The 25,460-nt window shown below is 44.5% G+C and overlaps 1 pseudogene; it reads left to right on the top strand.

Annotated features, from left to right (window-relative positions):
• The first annotated feature begins 15,439 nt into the window (after nt 1-15,439).
• Nucleotides 15,440-15,557, top strand: LOC126425410 (5S ribosomal RNA; annotated as a pseudogene).
• Nucleotides 15,558-25,460: the final 9,903 nt, after the last annotated feature.

The raw sequence follows: 25,460 nt of genomic DNA, 5'->3' as shown, positions 1-25,460 counted from the left end.
CATACCTCTGTATTTGCGTGGCTATACCAGTTTCTTTGGCGCTTCGGTGTACTAGACTTCTCTCAGCCAGGAATGCCCTCTTTGTCTGTGCTAGTCTGCTATTCTGTCCTCCTTTCTTCGTCCGTGACGGGCTATTTTGGTTCCAAAGTGGCAGAATTCCTTAACTTTGTCCACTTTGTGATCACCAGTTTCCGTATGTTTCTCGCTTGATCTCTGCTGGTGACTCTTTCAGTGAGGTGTCTGAATGTCTGGAGTAATGGCGGCCCTTTCGTGCTCAGGAGCCGAGACTGGACAAGGTAGTGGTGCTGGAGGTTGGGGTCTGGAGCGAAGCTGACGTTCTAGCTCGTGTCGAAGGTGTTCACTTCGGTTCAGGTCTGGACTCTGGGCAGACCGGTCAATTTGAGGAACATTATCGTCCACAAAACACTGCCTCGCACATGTCACGCTGATACAGTCACCGTCTTCAAACTCTTCCCCTACTGTACGCAGTACACACAGGGCTGTGAACTGAGTACACATACTTCTCCATTTAGCGTTGTCTTGAGTTCCACAAGTGGACCGCACCCTCGTGCCTCCAAGTCACTTTTTTCCAGTCATTCACTGAGACGTGGTGATGCTTTTTACACCAGCTCAAGCTTCGCTTAGCATTGAAACGAGGCATTGCTCTACAATTGTATTCTTTTTAAATCTTCACGACCAGTCACCGTGGTGCCTGACCTGGTGACAGAACTTTGAAACTCACAAGTGACCCGTGTTGCTGATTTCACGCTCTTTTCTACACCCACCCTGCACAATGCTCGACGGTTCCCATCCATCAGTACGTGATGTCTGCCGGGTCTTGATTCAGCTAGGTTGTTCCTTCGCATTTCTACTTCACAATCTCATCACCAGCAGTCGAATTTGGCACCTTCAGAACGGTTGGTATGTCTTGGATGCATTTTTCACTCAAGTTGTTCAAATGCGTATGAATTCCTAAGGGACCAAACTGCTTAGGTCATCGATCCCTAGGCTTACACACTAATTAAACTAAGTTAAACCAACTTTTGCTAAGAACAACACACACACCCATGTCCGAGGGAGGACACGAACCTCCGGCGGGAGAGACCGCGCAGTCCGTGACATGACGTCTCAAACCGCTCGGCCACTCCGCGCAACTTCACTCAAGTGACATTCAACAACTAGTTCAGAGTCACTGAACACACACACACACACACACACACACACACACACACACACACACACACACACACACACTCATGCTTCTGTACTGACAATACAACCCTCCTCGCCTCCTTTTACGAAGGAGTGCCCAAAAAAAAATCGGAACTATTTTTTAAAATCTATACATTTTCAGACCGTTTACAAAACAACCTTATCCCCTTCAAAATACTCTCCATTACAACTAGTACATTTGTCCCATCGGTACTTCCGCTGTTGGAAACATTTTTTGTAGCCACTTTCAGAAATGACTGACAGCTCCCCTCTCGTTTTTTTCTTGATTTCTTCAGTGTTGTCAAATCGGTGGCCTTTCATGCCCCTTTCCGTGCATGGGAACAGGAACAAGTCGCGCGGAGCCAGGTCCGGAGAGCGAGGTGCGAGGGGCAGCGCAACCTTTCCATCTTTAGCCAAAAACTAACAGCGGTGGCTCTCTGTGTAAGTACGTTGTCGTGGTGGAAGAACCACTCTGCCAGAAATGGGGTCTTTTTTGACTAACACTGCTGCGCAATCTTCTTAAAACTTTCAAATAAAAGGTTTGATTTATGGTATGACCTGAATGAACTACACCCTTGGCATCAAAAAACGCAGATCAGCGTTGTTTCGATGTCTGATTTGACTTGACGGCATTTTTTGGACGGGGTGACGACATCTTCCATGGGCTTCACTGTTGCTTTGTTTCTGCGTCGTAGCCACAGTGCCGCGACTCATCACCAGTTATGTCCTTTTACAGAAAACCTGGATCAGTTTCAATCTGTTGTTTCAAAGCACCCCATGTTTCTGGTCCTTTTGATTGTCAGTCAGAATCTGAGCAACAAACTTGGCAGCAACCCTTTCCATTTCCGGTAAAATTCGCTGAACCGAGCTCCAAGATAACCCAATAATCTGTGAGAGTTAGTAAATTGTCTGTCGACGGACTGTGAGCACAATTTTTTCAATATTTTCGTCGATTCGGGCAGCTGATGGACGTCTAAGAATCAGGTTTGTCATTACTCGACATGTCAGTATCTTTAAATCGAGCAAAACACCCGTACACTTGAGTTTTTGCCATCGCGTCATCTCGGTTTTCAACATTAAAACAGTTTCAGCAGCATTTTTACCGAGTAGAATAGAAAATTTCACAGTTGCACGTTGTCCACTTAAACTTCATCATCATCATCATCATCATCATTTAAGACTGATTATGCCTTTCAGCGTTCAGCATGGAGCATAGTCCCCTTTCTACAATTCCTCCATGATCCCCTATTCACTGCTAACATTGGTGCCTCTTCTTATGTTAAGCCTATTACTTCAAAATCATTCTTAACCGAATCCAGGTACCTTCTCCTTGGTCTGCCCCGACTCCTCCTACCCTCTACTGCTGAACCAATGAGTCTCTTTGGTAACCTTGCTTCTCCCATGCGTGTAACATGACCCCAACATCTAAGCCTGTTCGTCCTGACTGCTACATCTATAGAGTTCACTCCCAGTTTTTCTTTGATTTCCTCATTGTGGACACCCTCCTGCCATTGTTCCCATCTACTAGTACCTGTAATCATCCTAGCTACTTTCTTATCCGTAACCTCAACCTTGTTGATAAGGTAACCTGAATCAACCCAGCTTTCGCTCCCGTACAACAAAGTTGGTCGAAAGATTGAACGGTGCACAGGTAACTTAGTCTTGGTACTGACTTCCTTCTTGCAGAAGAGAGTAGATCGTAGCTGAGCGCTCACTGCATTAGCTTTGCTACACCTCGCTTCCAGTTCTTTCACTATGTTGCCATCCTGTGAGAATATGCATCCTAAGTACTTGAAACCGTCCACCTGTTCTAACTTTGTTCCTCCTATTTGGCACTCAATCCGTTTATATTTCTTTCCCACTGACATTACTTTCGTTTTGGAGATGCTAATCTTCATACCATAGTCCTTACATTTCTGATCTAGCTCTGAAATATTACTTTGCAAACTTTCAATCGAATCTGCTATCACAACTAAGTCATCCGCATATGCAAGACTGCTTATTTTGTGTTCACACATCTTAATCTCACCCAGCCAGTCTATTGTTTTCAACATATGATCCATATATAATATGAACAACAGAGGAAACAGGTTGCAGCCTTGTCTTACCCCTGAAACAACTCTGAACCATGAACTCAATTTACCCTCAACTCTAACTGCTGCCTGACTATCCATGTAAAGACCTTTAATTGCTTGCAAAAGTTTGCCTCCTATTCCATAATCTCGTAGAACAGACAATAACTTCCTCCTAGGAACCCGGTCATATGCCTTTTCTAGATCTTTAAAGCATAGATAAAATTCCCTGTTCCATTCATAACACTTCTCCATTATTTGCCGTAAGCTAAAGATCTGGTCCTGACAACCTCTAAGAGGCCTAAACCCACACTGATTTTCATCCAATTGGTCCTCAACTAATACTCGCACTTTCCTTTCAACAATACCTGGGAAGATTTTACCCACAACGCTGATTAAAGAGATACCTCTGTAGTTGTTACTATCTTTTCTGTTTCCATGTTTAAAGTTTGGTGTGATTACTGCTTTTGTCCAGTCTGATGGAACCTGTCCCATGCCATTTCAATTATCCTGTGTAGCCATTTAAGACGTGACATTCCACTGTATTTGATGAGTTCCGACTTAATTTCATCCACCCCAGCTGCTTTATTGCACTGCAATCTATTGACCATTTTCACCACTTCCTCAAATGTGATCCTATTTCCATCCTCAGTCCATCCCATTGTACATCGAAATCTGAAACATTACTGATCGTATTTCCACCTACATCGAGCAACTCTTCAAAATATTCGCTCCATCTGCCCAAGGAATCCACTGGATCCACAAGCAGTTTTCCTGACCTGTCCAAAATACTTGTCATTTCCTTCTTACCTCCCTTTCGAAGACTGCTAATTACACTCCAGAATGGTTTTCCAGCAGCTTGACCCAAAGTCTCCAACCTGTTTCCAAAGTCTTCCCAAGATTTCTTCTTGGATGCTGCAATTATCTGTTTGGCTTTGTTTCTTTCTTCAACATAACTTTCTCTGTCTACCTGAGTTCTAGTACGTAGCCATTTTTGATACGCCTTCTTTTTCCTTTTACAGGCTGCCTTGACTGTGTCATTCCACCAAGCTGTTTGCTTCATCCTACCTTTACACACTACTGTTCCAAGACATTCTTCAGCCACTTCTAGTACTGTGTCTCTGTACCTTGTCCATTCCTTTTCCAATGACTGTAATTGACTACATTCAACTAACTGGTACCTTTCTGAGATCACTGTTATGTACTTGTGCCTGATTTCCTTACACTGAAGTTTCTCCACTCTTATCCTCCTACATATGGACCTGACCTCCTGCACTTTCGGCCTCGCAATACCAATTTCGCTGCAGATTAAATGATGATCAGTGTCATCAAAGAATCCCCTGAATACACGTGTGTCCCTCACAGCCTTCCTGATTTCCTGATCTGTTATTATATAGTCAATGACAGATCTGGTTCCCCTGCCTTCCCAAGTATACCGGTGAATGTTCTTATGTTTAAAAAAGGAGTTTGTGATTACTAGGCCCATACTGGCACAGAAATCCAAGAGTTGTTAAACTTGCCACAAAAAAAAAAAAAAAAAAAAAAAAAAAAAAAAAAAAAAAAAAACGATGAAGAGAACAAGCCAGGTCAACACATGCGGCACTGCACTCACAGTAAGTTGCGCTAACAAGTCTATCGGCAGAAATGCGTACTACACAAGCTCTGAACACGGCAATGTCATTACGGATTTTTTTTTGGGTACCCCCTTGTATAACAGCGGTACCGACTCTACTGACATCTAGTGGTCTAGTGATCAGATGTGTACATGGGGCTACAAAGGATACGTCCAAATGTACAGGGCACCACATTTCACATGCACAAAAGAAGAAAGTCTGTTGCATGGACATGGTTGCCGATACACTTTTCGCACGTCGCATTGAGTACCTGATGCACCGACACTCAGGTCGACAGTAATGCGTATGGTTCGCATGCTTCAACATTGACGCTCTGCATCTTGTAGACGAGGCTTCTGTGCATGGGAGCTTCGAAACACCACCGCAGATGAAAGTCTGGGCGTTTATATCCGCAGAATGTATTGCGTGCAGCGTACCACTTAAACAAAACCGCACTTGGTTCGATGTCTCGGTTGATACTAGGGTTCAGAGTATTAATCACGCAACAAAATTTAGTGTCCGTCTATGCACTATCATTTGCCGAGAACTTCGTTTTAATATTTTCGACAGTTGGCGAGATAAAAGGTGTGTTAACTGTTACGCGAATAACCCTTATCTAAGCAAATCTTGATTGTTATTCCACCAAACTATGCACTCGAATCTACCAATAAATGCCTGAAACTGCCCATTTGTGAAGAAAATGAAATCCACGTGGCATATGTTATTGGTTGCTGTCAACCCAAAAAAATCCAAACAAAAACTGATAATAGAATGGATTCGAACCAAATCAGGACATAATGATTGAATTACATCACACATTTTGAAAGACGATTTCCAAAGCAGTAATGTATGTTTTGCAATTTATAACACAGAACCACATTAATAATCTTTAGTTACAATCGGTTTCGGTATTGCACCATCTTCTCGGGACGGAAAGATTAATATTCATCCCCTGTCGCATGATTTAACGATAGAGGAAACAATGTAATACAAGACCGATCTTCACAGCTACATACGTACAGAAAGGCAAAAAGCGTCCCAACACGGAAGGTGTTGGTACACTTTAGAACAGCCTACGCTTCCTTAATGTGCGTAACTCAGCAATTGTCATTATTATATGGTTTTCTATATCGGTAAATGACATGACTTTGTATAAATATTAATCTTTTAATCCCGAGAAGAAGGTACATCACCGAAACCGTTTGTAGTAAAGGATTATTAATGCATATACGTGTTATGCATTTAAAAAAATTACATTATGGAATGAGACACTAAAAGTAGTGGATGAATGTTGCCATTTGATCAGCAAGCCGCAGAATATGATGGCCGAAGAAGACAACGTTTAGATTGTAGATTAGGTACACAGAGAAAAGCGTTACCGAAAAAAAAGAAATTTCTTACCATCTAACAGTAATTTAAATGTTACGAAGTTTTTTTTGTCACCTTGCACAGAAGTGAGACGCGGTCTATGAACAGTTGAGACAGGATGAGACTGGAAGCTCTTGAGATACGGCGTTAGAAGAATGCTGAAGCCTGGATGGGTAGGCGGGATAACTACTGAGGAGGTACCGACTCGATTCCGTATTCGCACCACAGTCGTAGATTTCCGACCACCAGAAGCAGCAACATCGTAGAATGTTAAATCTTTTTCCTTCTGGTAAGAGGCATAACACGAACTTCTCATAAGCAACCAACATTCAACTGGCATTTCTCAATGAGAAATCAGTCGTGCACTGTTCCGTTATGTGCAGACCGTCCATTAGTTTCTCGAAGGGTGCAAGTACTCTTCATGTCAATCTGACGTTTGTTGCGTGCCGTCCGCCTTTACGCTGTTGAAACCGTAACACACCCTGCAGTGAACATACGGTAAGTTCAGATTTTGTGGCCCGGTGAGGGCTTAGTAGATAAAAACTTGCTGGACAATAACAGGAGGGGTGTGTTTTCCAGCATGACTTAAAACCGCGTTAAATCGCTTATTACATCTCTTAAAAAAATAATGTATAACTAATATATTTTTAGAGGAAACACTCTCCTAGTAAATTTGTTTGTCCTTTGGTTTATCGTGATCTGTTACTGATTTTTAGTGAAGTTAGTTTTTACGTTTAGCTTTCAAAAAAATACAAAAGGGATATAATAAGCAAAATAATGAATTTCGTAGGTTGCCAATTGCGTATTATATCTGGTTTTATCGAGCGCCAGGCTCCGTACAAATTACTGTAAATGGAATAGCGTACTATTACTCAGCTCCAGTTCACTGATCTGAAATTATTACTATCACAGAAAATGGACAAGTTTTAATAAAATTACTTCACTGGATTCCTTCAATTAATCTCACTGAATATTTTTACATAATTTCTTCCTCTCCGGCTATCAGATATTGATTGTGCTGTGAAAAAATATTTTTAAATGTAGCGCGTAATGGCGGCTAATTGTTAACAGTCAGAGATCACTGTTAGTCGCTCCGCAGCAGCTGGAAACATGCTAAATAATTTTCATTAAATATTCTTTTCATAAGATAAATGTGGCGTGGGTTCTTGAAATAACTCACGGAGATCACTTTATACTAATATATTCTTACTAGGACACAGTTTACACCATTAAATATTTGCAATTACGTTACGAAAGAAACAAATGCTTGCGCAGCACAATAGCTTGCGTACCTTATTCCAGCTAACACCAGAACGAACAGAACAAAACAGACTAGACAGAAGAATGAGCGTTGCATTGTGTTTTATACTCTTACAAAGATAATAATACTTCTTTTAATACTTACACATTACAATCTCATACAATAAAAATGTCTTTTCTGCATCTATCGATCTATATTGTATATTTTTACAGTTAGTGTTATTACCTTTCGCACAGAAATCGATGTTTGCAGTTCATTTTGAGTCACATACAGTCATTTTTATTTATATTTCACCTCGATAATGGTGAATATTGCAAAAGGGACACTACACGCTGCTATCATAGGAGACAGTTCGTGCCCTTCGTGTACACGTTTGCTAAACGGATAGGAGAGAGGCTGTACGGGTATTGCACCGCAGCCTGAGGTCAGAGAACCGCTTAGCAGACGTGGGGGCTGAGCGTGGGCTATCACCGTTCACCGTTACGATGCTCTGCGTAGCCGACGTCGTAAGCGAATGCAATGGCTGCCGTGACCCGGGTAACCGAGCTGTTCGCCAGGTGAGATGCGGACCGCTGTGTATGCAGTGGGTCCACCCCAGCCCATAGCGACCACACGGAGGACCAGTTTTACAGAATGGTGGCACTTCTGTAATGTGGTGTTTAATTGCACTGTAGAAGGCACTTCGTTTGTGAGGGAAACACACAGAAAAAACCTCGACGTTTTGCCGCTGACGTTTGGAGTCGCATGAAACAATCGTCAGCTGGGGCGCGTCTTGTCAACACGAAGAGAGAGTTGTAACAATGGTGTAAAATGCGTTCGGGTCAAAAATGTCCGGAAGTGACGGCTAGATGTCACATGGAGCGGACCCGTCAGGACGACACGCGATAGGGAGTGTCGTGTTGTCAGCAGACGAGCAGCAGAATGGGTGCGTCGGAGGGCTCTCTGACTTCATCTACGTCTGCGTCTACATCTACATGGATACTCTGCAATTCAGACTTAAGTGCCTGGCAGAGGATGCATCGAACCATCTTCACGATTATTCCCTATTATTCCGCTCTCGAAAAACTCGTGGAAAATACGAACGCCTATATCTTCCCGTGTGATCTCTGATTTTCCTTACTTTATTATGACGCTCGTTTCTCCCTATGTAGGTCGGCACCAACAAATTTTTATCTCATTCGGAGGAGAACGTTGGTGATTGAGATTTCGTGACAAGCTTCCGCCACACCGGAAAACCCTTTTCAGTTTTAAACATGGCTGTTTCTCAGCAAGCGAATACATTTTTCAAACATAAGAATTATGCAGCCAACCGGTGGCAAATAAGTGTTTGGTACAACTCACCTAGGTTTCAACACATACTAAGAGTGCCTTGAAACCTCGTGGCAGATTATAACTGTGTGTCGGACCGAGACTCGAACTCGGGACCTTTGCCTTTCGCGGGCAAGTGCTCTACCAGATTCGCAGCAGAGCTTCTGTAAAGTTTGGAAGGTAGGAGACGAGGTACTCGCAGAAATAAAAGGTGTGAGAACGGGGCGTGAATCGTGCTTGGGTAGGTCAGATGGTAGAGCACTTGCCCGCGAAAGACAAAGGTCTCGAGTTCGAGTCTCGCTCCGGCACACAGTTTTGATCTGGCAGGAAGTTTCATACCAGCGCACACTCCGCTGCAGAGTGAAAATCTCATTCTCGGCTAAGGGCGCCTTCATCAGAAAGAAATTTTGAGAAACCGTAAAATTAAATTGCGAGTAAGCAATGGTCGCAATTTAGAGCAGCTACGCTCAAGCGGAAAAGGAAATAAAATACGTTCCAGCCATCTCAAGTATGCTTAGCTAGGAACAACATCTTAATAATGGCTGCTATAAATTCTGACCATTGCTTTTTCACAATGTAATGTTGCGATTCGTGAAAATTTCGTTCTGATGAAGACACCCTTAGTAGGTGTCAAAACCTAGGTCAATTGTACCAAACAGTTATTTGCAAACGGTTGGCTGTATAATTCCTATGTTTAAAAAAAGAAACACTTTTGTTTTATCATGTTCACTCCAAACCCTGTATCATGTCAGTGACACTCTCCCCCATATTTCTCGATAGCACAGAATGCGCTGCTCTTCTCTGAACTTTCTCGATGCACTCCTGTCTGGTAAGGATCCCAACACCGCGTAGCAGTGCTCCAAGAGAGGACGGACGAGCATAATGTAGGCAGTAGTGTTCGGCCAGTACGTCGCAGTCGTCTAAAGTGGACTAGGCACTCGAAGTCACCTGAGTAACAAATCCACCAGGGACATTTCTACCCTTCCAGTGCTGCACACCAGACGATTTTTGCTGGTGTGACTGAAGTGGAAACACGAAGAAACAACGACTGTTAAGCAAGACCAGACAGGCGTCACGTAGAGACGGACAGGGACCATCGAGCATTGGACTGGTTACAAAACATCGCATGAGGTAAGCGGAGGAATCACTCGTGAGTTGCAAAGTGCTGCCAGCAGCCCACCTAGCACGATGACTGTCTTTAAGGGTCTAAAAAGAACGGAGTGCGGTGTTCGAACTTCTCATAAGCCAGCGATTTCTGTAATCGATGCTAAGAGACTCTTGACTTGCTGTAGAAGGTGTCCCCACTGGACGGTGGATTACTGGAAAGAATGATGTGGAGTGATGAATCAGACTACACCTTGTAGCAATCCAAGGAAGAGTTTGGATTTGGCCAGTGGCTAGAGTGCGTTACTTGTCATCATAAGAAGTGCTAACAGCTAAGTTCGGAGAATACTGTGCTACATCATGGGGTGTTTTTGTGGCTAGAGTATGGACCCCTTACTGCGCTTAAGAAACCGCCAAAAGTGGAAGGGTGTGAACGCATTATGCAGCATTGTCACAACACTCACCTTGTGGTAACAACACGCGCCCCAGTCCCTCGTGGTTGTCGTTAGAAATGGGCGAGTCCGTCACACGCCGCGATCGTTCTCTGTGAACCACACACTTTGCTTCCTCTAAAGATGTCCCTTCGCTCCAGTTAAAGCGCTCGGTCGTAGCCTCATATACAAGTCGCGCTGGAACTCTGGTAATACAAGGTCCATTCAAGTTCTAAAGCCTCCGATTTTTTTTTTCTCCGGACTGGAAAAAGATAGAAACATGCGCATTGTTTCAAAATGAGGCCGCGTCTATTGTCAATACGTCCCAGAGATGGCAGCACCGTACGGCAGATGGAATTTTACCGCCAGCGGCGAGAATGAGAACCGTTTTAAATACTTAAAATGGCGACTTTTCCTTACTTGAACAGTGAGAAGTCATTCGTTTTCTGAATTTGCGTGGTGTGAAACCAATTGAAATTCATCGATAGTTGAAGGAGACGTGGTGATGGAGTTATGGATGTGTCCAAAGTGCGTTCGTGGGTGCGACAGTTTAATGAAGGCAGAACATCGTGTGACAACAAACCGAAACAACCTCGGGCTCGCACAAGCCGGTCTGACGACACGATCGAGAAAGTGGAGAAAATTGTTTTGGGGGATCGCCGAATGACTGTTGAACAGATCGCCTCCAGAGTTCGCATTTCTGTGGGTTCTGTGCACACAATCCTGCATGACGACCTGAAAATGCGAAAAGTGTCATCCAGGTGGGTGCCACGAATGCTGACGGACGACCACACGGCTGCCCGTGTGGCATGTTGCCAAGCAATGTTGACGCGCAACGACAGCACGAATGGGACTTTCTTTTCGTCGGTTGTGACAGTGGATGAGACGTGGATGCCATTTTTCAATCCAGAAGCAAAGCGCCAGTCAGCTCAATGGAAGCACACAGACTCACCGCAAGATCTCACTACGAATATTCGATATTAATATTATATTGTGTACTGCGTGCGACAGAGGAGCAGTTTCGAAGCGATGTTTACGCCAGCATGACAAAGCAGCCTGCCACAAAGCAGCATATGTGGGGTAACGGTTTGTGAACAGTGAAACTGTTTTCTACTGAAACGTCCCCTTAGAAAAATTAATGAATTACCGTGCTGATTAACCTCTTACATTATTTGATTTTCAAACAGCTGAGCAGAACTGAACGTACTCAGACATTTCGCTCTTTACCTATTCTCATCAACACTAAACTAAAATGGATCAAATGGCTCTGAGCACTATGGGACTTAACTTCTGAGGTCATCAGTCCCCTAGAACTTAGAACTACTTAAACCTAACTAACCTAAGGACATCACACACATCCATGCCCGAGGTAGGATTCGAACCTGCGACCGTAGCGGTCGTGCGGTTCCAAACTTTAGCGCCTGGAACCGCTCGGCCACCCCAGCCAGCTCAACACTAAACTGACACAGAATATTTTTAGCGCAACGCAATCTGACTTTCAATAATCCGTACAGAAGAATGGCCCTGACTAACATTAACCTATACCTTTCACAAATCACTTACCTCACAAAAATCTTCGTTACTCGAACTACTGCAATACAGCAAGCGCCACTACTGCCAGCTAAATAAAAGATTCAAACTACTGAAAGCACTAACTACTGATAGGCATAGTTAGCAAATGAAAGATTTTGATAGAGAACAAACAATGTAATTACCTTAATAGTGTTCAAAAGGCATAATATATATAGCAGTTTTTGACATCCAGTCTTACAAATTTACTGTCTGTGATGGACACACGTCCAGATCATCCGCTCTCAAAACTCCGCCATTTCTCTCCCCACATCCACCATTGCTGGCGGCTCACCTCCAACTGCGCAACGCTACGCGCTGTTAACATCCAACTGCCCACTACAATGGAGTATATTTCAACAATGCCAACCAGCCACAGACTGCACATAGCACAGCCAGCGATTTTTATATGGAGCGCTACGTGGCGTTACCAATATAAAAACCTAAACAGCCTACTTACACTACTCCTGGGGATTAATTTGATATTATTCCCGCACGCACATTCAGATACTTCATTGAAAGTGTTCCCACCAGTCACCATACAGTTGAATGGTGCACACAGCCCATATTAATATCCACTAAAAGCTGTCCAGATCCTTTTGACCAGATAGTGTAGATCCATTAGAAGAAATAAATATATTTCGGACCTACGTCCCGATTCTACGGCACTGTTCTTCAGCCTGGAGGACCCGTACAGACGACACGATTTGTCAGTCGGAGTGCCGAAATAGGACCTACTCTTCCACACTTTCTAAGTCGTATAGCTCAAAGTCCGTAAGTACATGATCAAAACAGCGCCTACTTCTGTTGCTTCGGTGAAGGAGAAATATCGTCTTTAGGTTCATATACCGTCGTATCCCGAACTGATTAACGCAACAATGTCTTTTATGAAGTCAACGTGAACGAATTTCCCGTCCTTGAAACAGTTCTGTGAAGAACTTTCCATATACACAAGGACTGCAGAGACTTTTCGTATGTCTTTATTCTCGTAATTTGACAGTTGATTGGTTAGTTTTATCTTCTGTAAATTATATACGCGACTTTTATCGAAGTGACACGGAAAGACTCAGTTTTGAAGGGAAGTACACATTATTTCTTGAGTATGGCTACTTGTGGGCTATTCACAGGTTACTAAATTGTACAGGGACTTTAACTTAATGAGAATCATTGCATTAATCTTTGGTGCTACTTTTGTGACTATCGGTACATCTTCATGTTTTTAAACTACATGTGCAAGTTGTTTGTTTAAAAATTCGTCTACGGAGGTGCCTGGAAGAAATGTTGAAAGTAGGTTTTATAAATGCTCAGCTACACGTCAGGGTTTTTATATTACTGAAGAAATGATCGAAGATGTTTTTGTTCCCGCATACTGAAATCCGTTCTGAGACACTGACAGATTTAGCCTTGAGAAATAAAAGTAATAGCTCCACGAAGGATTGGAGCTATTCCACTCAAACTGTGATAGCTGATTTATGGCGGATTTCGTGGAGTGGCGGTTAAAATGTCTAACTTCTTGAAGAGGAGTGTAGCGATGATTGTGATATAACACGACAAAATACTGTCACTGCTAGTTTTTGTGCAGTTAGTACTTTCTAAATGGTGAGTTACTCCACAAGTTTATTCCACATGTTAATGAGTGGAACAATCCATAAAACGCTAAGCTGAGTTGAAGGACTCGCGATTATACGAAGAGGAAAGAAGCTCCCAATACGAAATGCTCGAACACATTCCACCACATTTAATAAGTCTTGTTGACGACACACACACACACACACACACACACACACACACACACACACACACACACACACACACACACAAACTTGTTGTGGTCTTCAGTCCTGAGACTGGTTTGACGCAGCTCTCCATGCTACTCTATCCTGTGCAAGCTTCTTCATCTCCCAGTACGTACTGCAGCCTACATTCTTCTGAATATGCTTAGTGTATTCATCTATTGGTCTCCCTCTACGATTTTTACCCTCCACGCTGCCCTCCAATACTAAATTGGTGATCCCATGATGCCTCAGAACATGTCCTACCAACCGATCCCTTCTTCTAGTCAAGTTGTGCCACAAACTCCTGTTCTCCCCAATTCTATTCAATGCCTCCTCATTAGTTACGTGATCTACCCATCTAATCTTAAGCGTTCTTCTGTAGCACCACATTTCGAAAGCTTCTATTCTCTTCTTGTCTAAACTATTTATCATCCATGTTTCACTTCCATACATGCCTACACTCCATACAAATACTTTCAGAAACGACTTCATGACATTGAAATCTATACTCGATGTTAACAAATTTCTCTTCTTCAGAAACGCATTCCTTGCCATTGCCAGTCTACAATTTATACCCTCTCTACTCTGACCATCATCAGTTATTTTGCTCCCCAAATAGCAAAACTCCTTTACTACTTTAAGTGTCTCATTTCCTAATCTAATTCCCTCAGCATCAACAGATTTAATTTGACTACATTCCATTATCCTCGTTTTGCTTTTGTTGATGTTCATCTTATATCCTCCTTTCAAGACACTATCCATTCCGTTCAACTGCTCTTCCAAGGCCTTTGCTGTCTCTGACAGAATTACAATGTCATCGGCGAACCTCAAAGTTTTTATTTCGTGTCCCTGAATTTTAATACTTAGTCCGAACTTTTCTTTTGTTTCCTTTACTGCTTGCTCAATATACAGATTGAATAGCATCGGGGAGAGGCTAAAACCCTGTCTCACTCCCTTCCCAACCACTGCTTTTGGCTTTCACGAAGTAACTTATCTTACGCTTTGGTTCAATCTACGTTACAGTAGACGTGTTCAATCACTGCTACCTGGATATTTTTTGTGCCGCCGTCTGCGAACATATCTGGTTTGGGTTTGTGAACACCTGGAGAACTTTACTTGCTACCATGGTAATGCCAACGGTGAAGCACGAGAATATGGTGTTAGGATACTTGTTTCTTTTTTCGTGGTTAGGGTGCGGTATCTTTATTGCAATTAAGAAAACACTGAACGCCTTAGGATATGAACACATTTTACAGCAGTGCGTACTGCGTACAGTAGAGGTACACTTCGGAGAGAATGACTGTATAGCGAATGGTTTGTGTACAGTAACATTCCTGAAATGGACTGGCCTTCCCAGAGCCCCGACCTAAACCCAGTAGAACACCTCTGGAATGGGTTGCAGCGTCAGCTTCTCTCCACACACCCGAGTCCAACGTCACCATCTGGTCTGTTTCGGCTCTTCAGAAAGAATGGAGAATGGACTGCCATTTCTCCACAAACTTTCTGACTCCTCATTCAAAGCGTCCACTGCAGAATGAAGCTGCCGCAAAGGTGACGGGCGGACACACCCCACACTAATTTCCACAAACAGTTGTCCGGATACTTTTGATGAGATAGAGTATTTTGGGAAACATGAGTCTGTAATTGCTACATCTGTTAACATTTAAACCAGATACGAGACCGGGGACAGTGGTGTTTAGGGCGGGTGTCGGCCTAACATATATAGGGCAACGGCCTTGCCGCAGTGGATACACCGGTTCCCGTCAGATCATCGAAGTTAAGCGCTGTCGGGCGTGGTCGGCAATTGGATGGGTGACCATCCGGGCGCCCATGCGCTGTTGCCATTTTTCGGGGTGCACTCAGCCTCGTGATGCCAAATGAGGAGCTACTCGACCGAATAGTAGCGGCTCCGGTCACGAAAACCATCATAACGGCCGGGAGAGCGGTGTGCTGACCACACGCCCCGCCTATCAGCATCCTCAACAGCGGATGACACGGCGGTCGGATGGTCCCGATGGGCCACTTGTGGCCTGAAGACGGACTGCTAACAAATATATAATGACAGAAATTTCATAATACCAATTTATTTTTCCAGTACAATAGCCATATACAGTAATACACTTGCGATCACGCTCAGATAACTTTTGGAAACCATTCAAATAAAAGGTCTTTGATTTCAAATCCATCCAAGCGTTCACGGCATCAATCACTGCATCATCATTGTGAAATCGTCGTCCTTTGAGGTATTTTTTTTAGGTTTGGGAAAAGAAAAAAGTCTAAGGGAGGCAAATCTGGAGAATATGGTGGATGACGAACAATTCGAACCCGCAGTCTCGCAGAGTTTCCAGTATTGCGAGGGCTACGTGTGCCGATGCGCTGTCCTGATGAAAATGAACTACGCGCGCCAATTTTCCGCACCCTTTTTTTTTTACTCTCCTCTCAGAGGGCGCAGGAGGGTGCAATAGTATGACGCATTGATAGTTAACGGCCTTTTGGAAGTAATCCACCATAATTACCCCTTCTGCATCACCTTACCGGCTGATTTTTTGCACCCTGAATTTTTTTGGGGTAAGGGGGTGAAGGATGTCTCCATTGTTGTGACTGTTGTTTTGTCTCAGGATCAAAGTGGTGAACCCACGTTTTGTCCATTGTCACATACGTTGCAAGAAAGCCGTCTTCATCCGCTTCAAATTGGCGGGCGATTTGTTCACAACACTGCACACGTTCGCGTCTCCGACGTGCTCTCAAGTCTTTCGGGACCCACCGAGATGAAACTTTGCGCATCCCAAAATATCCACAACAATGTCAGTAGCACGACCATGGGAGATTCCAAATGTGGTTTCAATGTTCTGCAACGTTGCTGGACGATCCTACAAAATCCTATCGCGGACTGCAGTCACTGTTTCATCAGTGGCACGTCTGAAGTAGGACACCCAGTTTTTCACTGTTGCATAAGACGGAACACTGTCCGTAAGTGTTTTCCACAATTTCCTTGGGCGTCATTCTGTTCAAATGAACTCATTCAGTCACAGCACGGTTCTTGATTCTCTTGATACCCGCCACTTTGCTTACACTACGGTAAACAGCGCATCCTAGCGGCAAAACTATCGAAGCTGGAGCCGCGAAATTTGACTTTCATATCCGCAAAGGGTCACCATAGAACTAGATGTTGCTTTTTGTGCGAGACATTACGGTAACTATCTTTGGCTAGAAACTTTTCGACCGCCCTTCGTATTTAGCTTTCTGCCAAATAACGCCACATTTATGACTATCAGGAGTCTTCTGGTGGTAATAGTATGCTACACCACATTGTGTCTTCACCGAGTTATGTTTCTCATGTCTTTAGATTCGTTAACGTCTTGAAGTCGTTTCTACACAAATGTAGAACTTAAAAATTGACTTTGGCTGGTGATAGCATGGGCACATCTATGTACTTTAAAATATTTTTCTTAGGCTTTAGCCATCTAATCTCTGGGAAATGGTTCAAATGGCTCTAAGCACTATGGGACTTAACATCTGAGGTCATCAGTCCCCTAGAACTTAGAACTACTTAAACCTAACTAATCTAAGGACATCACACACATCCATGCCCGAGGCAGGATTCGAACCTGCGACCGTAGCAGTCGCGCGGTTCCAGACTGAAGCGCCTCGAACCGCTCGGCCACACCGGCCGGCAATCTCGGGGGAATTCCCCTCTTAGGGTACATTTGTGGTATACCTGGCAAACATTGGCAATGTCCGTTTACTCGACGTGGGTATTGGTGTCGGGAAACGTCACCTCCCTGTCTCGCAAACTGAGGCCGTGTGCGCTCCCGCTGAACACACACAGCTCAGTTCCACCGATAACAACTCTGAAACACGGTCCACATTGTTTGCGTTAATGTAATTTCGGTGGGCTGCCAATTAGTTAAAATTGCCAAACGCCCCGACTTAATTAACGCAGCCTGCTGCGCTAATGTTGTTCTCTCCGCACAGTTCGTTCGCGATACTAACCAAACTCAACGGGAAGCTGGTCAATAGCAATCCGCTTTCAAAATTCGGTCGAAAAAGCCTTCTGCCAAAGCATCGACGAAGTCTTTTCGTTGGGTTCAATAGCCTAGGTATTTAGTTTGAGTCGAAATATCTAATCAAACATAAATTACGTAAATTTTGCTGCTTGTACAAGGGCGTGCTGAGAAATAATGTCAACGAATTTTTCATTCTGTTCTCAGTATTGGTTGAGGTTTGACATGCACGTCATGCGTATTACTCCGTTGACTTACCCTCTCCAATTACGCAAGCTGCAACCTCTCCTCTCCTCCCCTCTCCCCCTCCCCCCCCCCCCCCCCCCTGCTAGAGGGTTTCGCATTGCAGCGTGTAACATGGCAGGGTATAACGCAGTACTTTGGTGGAGTTGTCATTAACACTCAGCTGATTCACATGGAAATGCGTCCGATGACTGTTATAGTCGCAAGACGGGAATTAAGACACTCCATTTAGGAAACCGTCAGGAAATGGAATGTTCCGAGAACGACAGTGTCAACAGGATGGCGGGAATACCAAATTTCAGGCATTGTCTCTCACCTTGGACAACGCAACAGCCGATGGCCTTCACTTAAGGACCGTGTGTAGCGGCGTTTGCGTGGAGATGTCAGTGTTAAGAGACAAGCGACGCTGCGTGAAAAAACCGCATAAATTAATGCGGGAGGGTACGACGAACGTATCGGTTAGAATAGTGCTGTGAAATGTGGCGTTAATGGGCTATGGCAGCATACGACCTACGCGATAATCTTTGCTATCAGCACGACATCGCTTGCAGCGCCTCTCTTGAGCTAGTGACCATGTCGATTGGACCCTAGACGACTTGTCAGATGAGTCCTGATTCCCGTTGGTAAGAGCTCATTGAAGGGTTCGAGTGTAGCGCACATCCACGAGGCTACAGAAACAAGTTGTCAAAAGGCACCGTGCAAGCTGGTCATAATTCAGTAATGGTGTGGGCTTTACATGGAATGGACTGAGTCCTCTGGTCCAGTTGAACTACTTGGAAACCATTTGCAGCCATTCATGGGCTTCATGTTCCCGAGCAACGATGTAATTCTTATGGATGACAATGTGCCATGACGCCTTGCCACAGCTGTTCGCGGTTGGTTTGAAGAACATTCTGGACAGGTTGAGCGAATGATTTGGCCGCCCCCAGATCACCGGACATGAAATTTACCGAGTATTTATTGGGACAGGTCACTTCACGCACAAATTCCAGCGCCGGTAACACTTTGGCAATTATGGAGAGCTGTGGAGGAAGCATGACTCAATATTCCTGCAGTGGACTTGCAGCCATTTTGAGAGTCCATGCCACGCCGAGTTGCTACGCTACGCCGGAGAGGAGGTGGTCCGAGGCGATACTGGTAGCTGTCCCAGCTCAGTGTAGTTTTGTGACAAACATTCAATGTTACCACTTTATTATGTAGCGTTATTAATTGTTCATTAGGACTATCATTCATGTCTTTTTCTTACCCCTTCGGATAGTCATGTTCCAAGATTAAAGGAGGCGTTCCGGCTCCGGATAAAATCCACCCAGAGGATCAACAAAGAGGACCAGTGCGCCCGCTGGACTGCATGTGGTTTTTAGGCGGTTTCCCACATCTGACTAGGCGAACACCAGGCTAGTTCTCACGTCGAGACTGAGTTACACGATTTGTAAACATTTTAAAAACCATCTCATAGTTAGACAAAGATAAGATTACATAGATCTGGTACATAATTTCCGTCCCATAGCAAAGGGGAAGTTGGGGGAGTGGAGAGTGGGGGGGAACTGGGGCTGTGGAAGCTGGGAGAAGGAGAAGGGGGAGGGATAGTATCAAGCCCTACTATAATATTAAACACTGCCAAAATGAGATTAAAATTCCGACACCCGTGAAGATATAGGTTAAAGATTTCTTTCTCTTCTAAACGTGTCAAACGTTTTTTGAAAATATTTGAAAAATTTTCGCCTCTCTCTTGCCTCTCTTTTTCTCTCTCCTGCCTGTTTTCAAATGATGCAAGGCCTCAAATGCGTCGCCGGGTCAATGAGGAATTTGACTGGCTCTGAGCACTATGGGACTTAACATCTGTGGTCATCAGTCCCCTAGAACTTAGAACTACTTAAACATAACTAACCTAAGGACATCACACACATCCATGCCCGAGGCAGGATTCGAACCTGCGACCGTAGTAGTCGCGCGGTTCCGGACTGAGCGCCTGAACCGCTAGACCACCGCGGCCGGCCAATGAGGAATTTAAGTAACAGTGTGTGCACGGCGTAGTTCAGGTCAGAGGCGGTTCTGTGGGTGTTTTTCGTACCATGACCGGTGTACGCATTTAGGTTACTGTGAATATGAACAAAGATGTGTATGTCAACATGCCCGGTGACCAAGTGTAAGCCCTCCTTCTATATCTTCATGTTGGGTACGCTGTGGACACACTCGCTTTCCCAGATCACAACGGCCGTGTTCACACAGCTGCACGCTTAAGTAACGAACACCCGGGCACTACACTACATCTCGACTGAATCGCTAAATCAACCGATTGCAGTCCCATAGAAAATGTGCGGGACTGTTTGGAACAACGCCTGTAACGTTACAGTCAACATCGCTGCACGTCAGTAAGCTCTAGGGGAGCTGTGGCATATGCAGCGTGAATCACCTAAAACTTGTACGGCAAATATTGCGGAAACGAAAAGTGTTATTGACGTGCAGTTCTCACAGAGTTGACTGGTAGACAGGAGCTCGTATTGTTAGCCAGTAATCAGTTGTGTGCAAACGTGTACCTTTTTAAATGGAACAATGCCTATTGATAGTAACAAAATAAAAGTAGGGTAAATTAGAATGTCAGTGTTGTAGGATTCTAGTGCGAGTCGTTTACGAGATATCGTATTTTGAGAACTTTCCAAACCGATACTTGTTTCTGCCACTCAACATCCGCAGTTGCTAGGTGAAGTGTTGCTACGTTTGCGTACAGTGAGCTTGTGCGTTGCTTGAGTGGATTACGACTTACTAGTCAGTTAGCGTGTGACTGTCCAAGCATTAGGTAGTGACTTGACGATAGGATTTACCAATGCAAAAAAAGCAGACATGCTCATGGTGTACGGTGGGTGAAGGAAGAATGCAGTTCGTTCGTGTACGGTGCACGCGGCGAATAATCCCAACAGACGTCAGCCATCTCGGCAATTATTGATCAGCCTCTTCAACCAGTTACGTGAAAGTGGTGGTGTGACATCTAGGCATCGTAACGAAAGGAAACAAGTGAGGACAGAAGAGGGGGAAATTATTCTCGCTACTTGCAGCTGATGCGCACGTCAGCTCCCGCGCAACCCCATGAGGAACTGTCATGAGTCAGGCAAATGTCCTATGCATTATCTGGCGACACAGGTTCCGTCCCTATCACATCTCACTCCATCAAGAACTGAACAGAAACGATTACGAGAATCCTGTTAACTTTTGTACGCGGGCGTTAAGAAAGGATGCTCGAGATGTATCATATATCTCGTTTAGGGATGAAGCCACATTTACCCCTCGTGGCCAGGTAAACCGCCGGGACATGCACTATTGGTCTGTTGACAATCCCCGTTGACTTCGTAGGTGGGACGCCAGCGCCCGTGGAGCGTAAACATGTGGTGTGGGACACTGAAGCATCAGCTCACAGGCCTCTTTTTCATAGATGGGACACTGAACAGATCCTCTTCTATGGACGCTAGAAGACGTTCCTCTGCAGACCAGGAGGAACCTGTGGTACCAGCATGATGGCTGGCCAGTACATAGTGCACGAAGTACTACAGCACGTCTTCACGAACTGTTTCCAAATAGTTGGACTGGACGCAAAGGACCCTTCCTTTGGTCGGCCCATTCATCGGATTTGACGCCTGTAAACTTTCTCCTGTGGGGAGAGGTGGAAAACGCTGCACACAAGGACATACCAACTACACCTGATGACATGCAACGATGTATTCAAATGGCTCTGGGCACTACAGGACTCAACTGCTGAGGTCATCAGTGCCATAGACTTAGAACTACTTAAACCTAACTAACCTAAGGACATCACACACATCCCCGGCCGAGGCAGGATTCGAACCTGCGACTGTAGCAGCAGCGCGGTTTCGGACTGAAGCGCCTAGAACCGCTCGGCCACAGCGGCCGGCACTGCGGCAAGCCCGTTGGCCATACATTTAACGTAAGGACAACTAAGATAAGGAAAATTAAAGCTCGTATGGGGGCAAATAGAAAGTCGTTTTCCGTCGCTATATGTACGAGTGGAACAGGAAACGAAACAACTAGATGTGGCAGAACGTAATCTCCATCATGCTGAGGGTATTAGATTAGGAAATGAAACGCTTAAAGCAGTAAATGAGTTTTGCTGCTTGGGCAGCAAAATAACTGAGGATGGTCGAAGTAGAGAGGATATAAAATTTAGACTGGCAATGGCAAGGAAAGCGTTTCTGAAGAGAAATTTGTTCAAAAAATGGCTCTGAGCACTATAGGACTTAACTTCGGAGGTCATCAGTCCCCTAAACTTAGAACTACTTAAACCTAACCAACCTAAGGACATCACATACATCCATGCCCGAGGCAGGATTCGAACCTGCGAGCATAGGGGTCTCGCGGCTCCAGACTGTAGCACCTAGAACCGCTCGGCCATCTCGGCCGGCCCAAACGATGTATTACTGCAGCCTGTTCGGACATATCCGCCGAAATGCTAGCACGCGTGCAGCAGTTGTTCCATACCAGACTGGAAGCGTGTGTTGCCGCTGTCGGTGGTCATTTTGAACTCGACCCGTGATGGTCAATTGTCTCTTTAGTGTTCAGAAGCCATGTAACTAGTGTTCTTTAGTGTGTGCTTACACAGGTATTCTACGAGTGTCGGTGTGGGAACTTTTACAAGTACGATACCTCGTAAACGACTCGCACTGGAATCCTCAACAAACACCACTGACATTCTGATTCACCCTACCTTCAGTTTGTTTATATCAACAGGCACAGTTCCATTTAAAAAAATAAGTTTGCACAAAAATACACTTTCTAAGTGTTACTACAACGTGTTGATTGGCTCACAATACGAGTCCCTGACTATCAATCAATCCATTGTGCGAAAATCGCACATGAATAGCAGTTTCCGTTTACGCAATATTTGCGGTGTAAGTTTTAGGTGATAACCCTGTATTGACATAGGGTGTCCGTAATTAAAGTTCCAGGTTCAAAGCGCTATGGGAAGAGAAGTACTGCTCATAATGATGTCAAATTTGAACAGCAGAAGTAATGACCAATAGATGGAGCTGTAAGCGTCTTAACGTAATTGGGGTCTGCTACAAATGACAGATCAATCGCAATACGACAGCTACAGTGTGAGTAGCACGTTACACCATCCCTACTCTTCAATGTGCTTGACTGCAAAGGTTCGGCAGTCACCAGTTGTGCAACCGTTAGATAGTTAAGCCCATACATCGCGAAGGGTCGTACGACATCGGATGGCAGAAATGGTTTTTCATTATCCTGGGATCAAAAACCGCGCAAACGGCTAAATGGCGTCGACTTCTAATTGTCGTGAGACAAACTAGAGAAACAGCATGTTCCACAACAGATCTGAGTGTCTCTGGGGGCTCATATTCAGAATGCGTTGCGCAGTGCCTGCCTTCATTTCAGCTACGTTCGTAATTGCAGCATCGAACACAATATCTTTCAGATAACCCCACAGCCGGAAGTCGCAAGGAGTAAAATCAAGTGATTTTGACGGCTTGGTTGAAGGGAAATGCTGATAATTCTAGCATTTCCGTTACGCCTCTGCAGCAGCCGCTTCACTGACGTCCAAAAAAAAAGATCCCACCCACACATTCACGCTGTTGATTGGTAGGAATAACGTTGGTGCGCGTAGGACTCACAGCGTTTACCAGTGACAGTACAGGTTACAGGATTGGCAGGACTCATCTCCTTGAAAAAGATGCGACTCTACGATAAACGATACCGTCAATTTGTAGCACCTTTGCAGAACAAAGTGGTGCTGGTTGATGTCCACGGGGATTTTCCGTTTCCCATATTCTGCAATTCTGCACGTTGACATGTCCTTGGAAATGGGCTTTCACAGATTGATCTAAGGCGATTCATTGTCCACTTCTATTCGAGCAAGATATTCCAGAGCGAAAGGTCGTCTTGCTGTCAGTTCAGCAGGAGCAACCCCTGACAACGAGTGATTTCGTATGGACAGCAATGCAGGAAGTTTCGCAAGATTTTATACAGAGTGCTCTCGAGCACGTCCGATCTTCGGGCAATTCCCTGTGCACTGCATGTTTAACACAACACCGCTCGACCCCTCCTGCAGTGCCGTGGCAACATCTTCGACAGACGTCGGGTCAACTGGTTTGCTCCCTCGGCCACACTGCATTTCAAAACAACTTGTCTTTTCGAATTTTGTAATCATTTTTTCCAAACCCTTAGCAGACATCGGAGCACTGCCTTTTCTCATATGAAACGCCCCCTTTGAAAAATGTATTAATTACTGTGCTGATAAACCTCTTACGTTATTTTATTTTCAAACAGCTGAACAAAACTGAACGTACTCAGACATTTCTCTCTTTACTTATTCTGATCATCACTAAACTGACACAATATTTTTAGCGGAACGCAATCTGACTTTCAATAATCTGTACAAAAGAATGGCTGTGACTAACAATAACCTGTAACTTTCATGAATCACTTACCTCACAAAAATCTTCGTTACTCGAACTACTGCAATACAGCGAGCGCCAATATTGCCAGCTAAATAAAAGATTCAAACTACTGAAGGCACTAACTACTGGTAGGCACAGTTAGCAAATGAAAGATTTTGATAGAGAACAAACAATGTATTTACCTTATTAGTGTTCAAAAGGCATAATATAATATATCAGTTCATGACATCCAGTCTTACAAATTTACTCTTTCTGATGGACAAAACTCCAGATCATCCGCTCTCAAAACTCTACCATCTATCTCCCCATATCCACCACTGCTGGCGGCTCACCTCCAACTGCGCAACGCTACGTGCTGTTCACATCCAACTGCGCAACACTACAATAGCGAATATTCCAACAATGCCGACCAGCCACAGACTGCACACAGCACAGTCAGTGATTTTCATACAGAGCGCTACGTGGCGTTACCAACATAAAAACCTAAACAGCCTACTTACACATACTCTTGAGTGTCCGGATCTTCTGCAGGGCTACTGGCTCACAGCTTACGTTCTTGTAAAAGAGCTTTGCCAGCAACGCGCGATCCTTCAGGGTGACAGTTATGCAGGGCGTCCAGGATGCAAACTGAGGAAGGGCCGTGTGGCGCGCGTCTGTTGGTGTGCATATTCTGACGCTCACAGTGGCATCTATTTTCGTTAATTTTCTTCTCCATGGCATTTATCCCTGCGTCAGTAATATGCTGTTCAAATTTGACCTCATTTTAAGCACCGATTTTCGTTCTACATCTTTTTAAACTGTAACTTTAATTATGGACACCCTGTACATCAATAAACTTGTAGACAGTCTTGCTCACCCATCTGAGACCATCAAGGCTAGAGACGGCATTACACGGCATCAGCATGATGTCACCGATACACATATACTGTAAAGATGTGCGAGATGATGATCATAGTGCGAAATGGACCAATCTTCAGTCAGTCTGACGTCCGTTATTGGGAGGTTCAAAGTGCCCTAAATTTTTACCTTTTTAGTGACTTGTTGCTTGCGCAACTTTTCACCATGGAGTGACGGT

This window comes from Schistocerca serialis, chromosome 10 (assembly GCF_023864345.2).
Source record: "Schistocerca serialis cubense isolate TAMUIC-IGC-003099 chromosome 10, iqSchSeri2.2, whole genome shotgun sequence".
Taxonomy (NCBI): Eukaryota; Metazoa; Arthropoda; class Insecta; order Orthoptera; family Acrididae; genus Schistocerca; species Schistocerca serialis.
The sequence above is the reverse complement of the archived record's forward strand: the minus strand, read 5'-3'. Positions and strand labels throughout refer to the sequence as shown.